Source organism: Glandiceps talaboti, chromosome 8 (assembly GCF_964340395.1).
Source record: "Glandiceps talaboti chromosome 8, keGlaTala1.1, whole genome shotgun sequence".
In the NCBI taxonomy this organism is placed as follows: domain Eukaryota; kingdom Metazoa; phylum Hemichordata; class Enteropneusta; family Spengelidae; genus Glandiceps; species Glandiceps talaboti.
Genome location: NC_135556.1, coordinates 5,227,000 through 5,235,354, shown reverse-complemented (window position 1 = coordinate 5,235,354; position 8,355 = coordinate 5,227,000). Strand labels below are relative to the sequence as shown.

Sequence of the window (8,355 nt, the reverse complement as noted above, 5' to 3'; positions counted from 1 at the left end):
CCATTTTAATATAGGTTGGATAATCACAATTCTAACATCAAATTATTCTATTCTATACCCATCATACATTGCAATAGAACACAGTTAATTGTTTACAAATGTTACTAAGGAGTATTATTCCATTTAATATAGGTTGGACAATCACCATTCTACCATCAAATTATTCTATTCTATTCCCACCATACATTGCAATAGAACAAAGTCACTTGTTTACAAATGTTACTAAGGAGTATTATTCCATTTTAATATAGGTTGGACAATCACCATTCTAGCAACAAATTATTCCATTCTATTCCCATCATAAACTGCAATAGAACAATGTTATGGGGTCAATGTTCCAATACACCTCCCTGTACACTGCAGTCTGTATGATACACCGTGACGGGGCGCTCTCATCGGTTAACCCTTTCACAGAGCATAAGAGCATGCCGATGAGGGCGGAGCGACACGACGTATCTTAATAGTCTAACCGTGGGTGATACAAATACTTCCATGGTACACCTGCTGTCTCTAACAATTGAAACCATCCTTATTCCTATCACACGCTCTGTTGGATTTGTATTTTGGTAGTTATTTTCCTACTATGTTATCACCGACATATGTTTCTTTTTATTCTCGTAATTAATTAATATCAATGAAAAAAACCTTTGGAATATACCGACGAACTCTAAATCTACTCTCCTTTCGATAGCCTATTGACTTATAGTGTTATGAGTCACAGACCTAAATTATATCCATTCATGATATTTTGGTAATTTTCAACTGTACAGTAAGTCGGTCAAAAACGTTTCAATACCTTAACAACTAACTTTATTAAAATGACACCTCAGTCACTGTGAGCTGTCAATCATCTATCGGTAAGTCTTTGTAACTGACTTCTTCTGTTGAACTTAATTAATCACAAGGATTGGTGTCCAGTTACCACCTTATCGACTGTCGGTAAGTCGTTGTCATTGTTTGAATTGATCACAAGGATGGTGTCCAATTTGTTATTCTCTTAGCTGTCAATAGGGTCTTGGCAGAAGAACTAAGTCGGTTTTGTCAAAATCCCTTTGATTAAAGGGCGGCATAACGTTGTCGATTTAAAGACACAATTTACAATAGGATTACAATTTAGGTGTGAAAAACAGCTCTATCTCTGTCAGAGCTCATCCTCGTAAACCATAGCCTCTTTTACGGCACCGCGTACCGTCCAAGACTTTGTGCCACCTCAGACCACTGTTCTCTATAGGGGTGCCAGGCTGATGAAAAATAAGCTCTGCTTAGCGCGAATGGGCAGAGCTAGTACAAAAAGTTGGTCAAGTGCAAAATAATTAAACTATGTATTCCGTGTAGCTCTACTGATAATGTTACTCTAATACGAGATTCCACGATTGAACACATGATCGTTAACAACCGGTATATCTCCATCATAATGATATATCGCCATCATAAACATGTTATCTCCACAGCACATTCACTAATTTTAGGATTTGGTAAATTGGAATGTGGTTTCTTCGACCGACTGTATGAGAATATGAAGGACACTTGCAAATACAAAACACATATTATGTTTTTGATGACTGTCGTACACGAGTTGTACAGAAGAATCATGGACATGGTTATGCCGTCCACATCACTATGTTAACTTTAGAGTGTTTATATAACGTTGCAACGTGGTATAAATCTGGATCATTCATGATAGTTTTCATTGCTTTGTGAAAAGTGGAAAGTGGTGCACGTGGCAGTAAAAATATTGGACAAAGGAGGAACATACAGTACGTTGTTAGTCAAATAAGGCTAACCATGGATCTATTATTGATATAAGGGGAAAACCCATTTTGCATTTTAGACATTTCACGTTCGTGTTGTATTATGTGCGTCTATCGTGGTTGTCAACGTATTACATACATGCCATCAAATACATGAGATTAATTCTAAACTTGGTATTCTTTCATTAATCGGCCAATGTCATACCTAGTTTTCTATTGTTCTCTGAAGTATGTGTTAATGACGTCACTAATCGTCTACACCTTCCGTGAATTCAAATTCAACGATATATTATTCATTCATTTCATTGTCGGACTATTCTTTGGCATTGCCCCTTTAACAGTCGGTAACTACAAGGGGTGACGTCATTTTTATGACTCGGTAAGACAGGTTCATGTCAACGGTTGACAAATTGCTACTTTGATTTTCTTAGGTATAATTTACTTTGATCACAGACAAGGAAGAATATGCTTTGATACAGTCAACTGGGTGCTACTAATAGTACTGTTAGTAATAATCAATGGATATACTTTGATACAGTCAGTTGGGTGCTACTAATAATACTATTAGTAATAATCAATGACCCAACCCAATATAGATTATCCTTACCAACACTCTCAACGTTATTATATTATTGCATGGGTGGTACTTCTATGGTTATAATTGTTATGCAGGTGATAATAAAATCCTGTATTTGTAGTCGATTTTATATTATTGTACGTATTAAAGGAAAGTATAGAAATAAACAGAGAAAGAAAGATATTGAAAGAATTATCAAACAAAATCCATACTGTCGGTTAGTATTTGAAAAAGTCTGTCCAATATTTCAATCGATAGATGTAGTGATTTGGGCTGTGAGGCTTTGCACAATTAACTTTACTCCGCTATGTTTGCGTTAAAAGACTCGAAAACCGAGTCTAGATCAATAGAAGACACCAAAGTTGCGGCTTTTCTACAAAGATTCATTCAACTTTTGTCACATTAACACTCCGGAACTTTGATAGAAAACCGCACATAGTTGGGTTATCACGTGACTAGGTCATCTTACTATCAAGTGATAAAATATGCAAATCTATTGTTTTCGTGTCTATAAAATCGAAAGTTTGACAAGAATAGTCATCATTCTGCCAAGAGAGTTACAACTTAACAGTTCTCCTCTCAAACTATCAACATCAAAATCAACCATGTATGCTGTACCTCAGTACTCTCATGTTCAAGTTCACCATGGTGCCACGTCTATCGATGACATCGACATGCAAGTCATCTTTGCCACCACTGGTCTGCCCCCCTTCTCGTCTCCAAGCAACGTCACGTCATCGGAACCTGTGTCCAGATCAGAACTTAATGACATCTTGGATGAACTTGGTTTTTCAGGTGAGCATTGTTGCCTTATACTTACACTCTTAAAAGGGAATTATTCCAGACTATTCAACAACTCTAGTACGAACGTGACACAAAATTGGAATAAACATCTTCAAATCTATCCAGTATTTCTCAAAAATGATACGACATTTTTTAAAGTTACCTGATTGGCAGTCAAGTATATACAATTCATTCACGTCCTTTTTTATTACTTGATTTCATATATTAATTTTAAACTGTAAGTTTTAACAACTATCTCCACACCGTTTTAAGTGTTATCTGTTTATTAATATCGTGTTTTCGATCCATATCTTTTTACAGATACTACAGATAACCAGCCATTTTATACACCATCCCATAGCGATGACGTCATTCCCACGCTGTCTCCACCAATGGTTATCCACGAAGATGAAGAACTCTCGATAGCTGATTGGATTCGTATCAACCATGCGCCCTCAGTGTTGACTATTAGATCATACACCGCGCATAGATGTTTACCTGCCATTCGTCCCGAACAAGAAGTAGTCTTAGAAACCACATTCAGAACACAACGGTATCCTTGCAGTGACGTCAGACGAAGATTGGCGAAAGTGACTGGGTTGACCTTTGACTTCGTAAATGTAAGTATATGAACTTTTAAAATAATATTGATATGTAATTTTATCGCCTTGGCCACAGTCATAATTTCGTGTTTATAGTAAAACCAAACTGACCATAACTAACGGTATATTTGTTCGTCTTACCCACAGAACTGGTTTTCAAGTCGTCGTGAACAGTTACAACGCGTCAGAAAACGTCTCCATTTCCCATGTGATCCCTGTATCAACAACGCAGATGCCCTTCGAACCAGTCGGAAGAATTAACGATCATAACACACGAATCATCAATTGTAATATTTTGAACTTTACGTTCAGTACTTGAGTTTAGAAAACGTGTATGTTATTTTTTATTACATCGAATGGGTGACATTTTATCAACTGTACATATATAACTTATTTATAGAATAAATTGTTTGTGGTTTTCCACATGTTATATGTTTAGTGTTATATTTATATTGTATATGTGTATGTATGTGTGTGTGTATGTATGTATGTGTGTATGTATGTATGTATGTATGTGTGTTTGTGTGTATGTATGTATGTATGTATGTATGTATGTATGTATGTATGTATGTATGTATGTATGTATGTGTATGTATGTATGTATGTGTGTATGTATGTATGCATGTATGTATGTATGTATGTATGTATGTATGTATGTTGTGTGTGTATGTATGTATGTATGTATGCATGTATGTATGTATGTATGTGTGTATGTATGTATGTATGTATGTATGTATGTATGTATGTATGTTGTGTGTGTGTATGTATGTATGTATGTATGTATGTATGCATGTATGTATGTATGTATGTATGTATGTATGTATGTATGTATGTATGTATGTATGTATGTATGTATGTATGCATGTATATATACTTCTGAGCGTGTGTGTGTGCAAGTGTTGTTAAAATACTTAACGTCTTGCCTCGAACTATTGGGCGTCCCCAGTTCGGAGTAGGTAGAGTAACATTTTACGTTTGATTTCCATAACTTTGACATCTTGCCTCCCTAAATTATAAAGATTTTTGCAGGAAGTTCATTTTTGTTTCAAACGAAATGTTTTGCTAAAAATAAACTTTTGATTCTCGTCTTGTTTGCAAAATATGAATCCCCTTCGTGCATAATCAGTCAATGGAGCGATGATTTCCTTTTTAGATATTCAAAACCGCCGATATGACAAAATGTAATTTTGGTTAAACCATTTATCCCTCCATGTACGCCATTAAGTTATCGAAGATACTAAAATTACAGGGCCCGTCCGGGAATTGAACTCGGGACCTCTCGCACCCTAAGCGAGAATCATGCCACTAGACCAACGGGCCGCAGACAATACTACTCCATATGTCAACAAAAAAATAGGAGCGTATTAATTTCCACGATGGTGTTATCAACTTTTGCAAGCTGCCAATGGTTTACCCCCTGAGTTAGGGTGATAGATTTCCAGTCGTGAAACCGTAGTCACCTGCTAGATCGCTATGGTATCTTTTAATACTGCAAAATCGTCCTGTGTTATCAATACACAGAAATGGAACAAAATGCGACTACTTTCCCATATGAGTGTCTGCCATCTTTTTTTTTTTTCATGTGCAACATTCTAACAGTGCCTGCAGTTGACGACACGTTTTTACTCTTGAATACACCCAGTACGTACAAGGACGAGTATGGAATCTATGTGAAAAATGTAACTCATAGAACAGAAGAGAGTAATTGCGTGCTGACAATTTTGAAAACAGAGATAACTGAGGGAGAATTGTTGAGAAAAAAAACACTCTTACAACTTTGGATTTGAATGTGAATCCAAAAGAAAATATTCGGTTTACGTACGGTTTTAATATTGTCTTACTTTCATTTTCGTATGATACAAATCTCAAAATCTGTGTCTTTCTGTCAAACAATATTTGTTTATGCCGAAATTCTAAAAGTCAATTCTATGTTATCAAACACTGACAATTTCCATTCCAACCAAAATTGCTCCTCGCTAGTCATGAGCTGTCAATCAAGTGTTTTGTCATATGTATTGAACTAGCTGTCAACTGATTGACAGCCAATACTTGTTGTCATAGTTACTATATGACTTGTCAACCAACTGTTGGCAATTCTTTGTCATCATGGTGATAAATTTAATCCAGTCAGGGGACGATGTATTCAAGTGCCCGTGTAACCTGCACAAAAGAATCCTTGGAGATTTTCTTTTTCTTTTTAGTTTCGCAAGTTTTTACATTATTTGAGTTTGTTATTCATTTTACTGAGTTTTGCAAAGGAAAATATGCTCAAACCTTTCGTATTGTTTCCCATTTACACTAGTAGTTTCCTATACGTTTCGTAATCACTCACCAGGTCATTGTTTCACAAAAGAACAGACTTGTTTAAAAAATGATTATAATTCAAATAAAGAATGAAAAAAGCACAGAGACTTGAGTAAGTCTAGGCTTTGGGTGATGTGGTAACTGTATCATGTGCAAATATGATGTTGGGTGTCTTCCTTTGCAAGACGACAAATGATTGCTTGGGTCGTTGTCACGAATTCCACAGTTAATCTCTAAGTGTTAAAGGATTAGGAGTTGCTGTGGTGACGGTCACATTTTACAGATATTAAATGTCCATTTTGAAATGTCTAGATCTGTATACAATAAATTCGTTCAGCCTACGGTGGTGACGTCCCCAATGCCCTCAAAATTGCAAAAGTGAAACCATTATTTAAACAGGGATCAGAACAAATTCCTGGCAATTATCGGCCAATTTCAATCCTTCCAATTTTAAGCAAAGTTTTAGAAAGACTAGTCGACAACCGTTTACGATCATTCATCACACATAACACAATACTATATGAGCACCAATATGGTTTCCGAGAAAAATATAGTACAAAATTGTCTGTTATAAACTTAGTGAATCATCTTGTTAAACAGATAGACGAAGGCATCTTCACTGACTTCTCAAAGGCCTTTGATACCATCAATCACAATATTTTATTATCTAAACTTGCAGGTTTACCCCTTTTGTGGTTTCGGGATTACCTTCGACAGCAATATGTTTGTTCTAATTGTGTTAACTCTACATATTCTCCAATAACATGCGGAGTCCCACAGGGTTCTGTCTTGGGACCAGCACTATTTTTATTATATATCAATGACCTGCCACTTCCATCGTCATATTTTGATTTCAGATTGTTTGTAGACGATTAGAACCTTTTTCACACTTTTCCCACAAAGTTCAACAATATTGACCTGTCCATAGTAAACCACGAGTTTCATAATGTGACGGCATGGTGTACTGCAAACAAGCTCACAATAAATGAGTCTAAAACAAAGTATATTCTTATGAGAAGTCGTAGGTTTTCACCCAGTGTCAGTGGAACTCTTTATGTAAATAGGAATGCTATTGAGCAAGTTAATTATGCGTCGTTTGTTGGTATTGTCATTGATGAACATCTGCTTTGGAAGGAACACATTTGTCATGTAAATAATATTATAAGAAGAAAAATAGGCGCAATTTTCAAACTGAGGGAATTCGTACCGAAACATGTACTTACTTTACACTACACCACTTTCATCCAACCTCATATATCCTAAGGGTTAGAAGTCTGGGGAAATACTTTTCATTCATATTTAGATCGTATTTTATTATCCCAGAAAATGGCTATGCCTGCTATTTCGCACAGCCATTTTCGGGAACATTCTTCTCCTCTTCTCAACCAGTTAGGAATTCTCGACGTTTTTAAGTTACACAAGTATTTAGTAGGGGTTTTTGTTTACGACTTAATACACAATAATTTACCACACTCTATAACCTACTCACGCTGTTGAATTATGAATACAATACACGACAGAAGGCTCAGGGCAATTTATGTATTCCTCCAGTGAAAACATCAGTTGGACAACAATCAATATCATATACAGGTGCAACTACATGGAACGACATCAAATACAATATCAGGAAAGAACCAACACGACATAGTTTCAAGCGGTCACTTAAAATGGATTTACTGAAAGAATATATAGCATAGTTGGCATTCTTCACCGAACTTTCTTCTCATCACTTTTAAAATGACTTGGATTGGGATGGGGGTTGGGGGAGGGGCAAGTGCGTTTAGTAACACCCGTGAATGTTTAACCATTAACCATTAATGTAAGGGGTCAGACTTGATTAGCAAAGCTATTTTCTGACTCCCATTGCCTGTATAAATTGTGTATAAATATTTTTTTTCCAAGTGATCTGTAATTATTTCTTGTACAGGTAATAAAAATCAATCAATCAATCAATCAATCAATCAATCAATCAATCAATCAATCAGATAGGTTGAGACCATCTGACCATCTAGTTTACGACATATAAAAATAATGGCAATATATTCTCGTCTTAAAGAGTGACTTCCACTACAACATTTTATCAAAAGCAGTCTTTGAGTATTTTGTTCTGAGTAATTTCCTTAGGAGGATGTCTTTGTACACACCGACGGCTAAATTCAATGTGATAGCCAGTGATTGCAGTAAGAATTAAATTAAACCGAATCGAATTAAACCCCAACTTACACGCTCGCAAAAATTAACTACTCTATTTGGTGCATGTGTAAGCAAGGAACGGTGTAGCTCACCTGTACGATGTATGCAGGGAATTTCTGACTTGTTTGTAGATCGGCGCCAACCT

The 8,355-nt window shown here is 36.0% G+C and overlaps 1 non-coding gene across 1 annotated transcript; it reads right to left on the bottom strand.

The window, feature by feature from the left end:
- Nucleotides 1-4,961: 4,961 nt before the first annotated feature.
- Nucleotides 4,962-5,033, bottom strand: Trnap-agg (transfer RNA proline (anticodon AGG)). The gene has a single exon. It is a non-coding gene; the product is annotated as a tRNA-Pro (tRNA).
- Nucleotides 5,034-8,355: the final 3,322 nt, after the last annotated feature.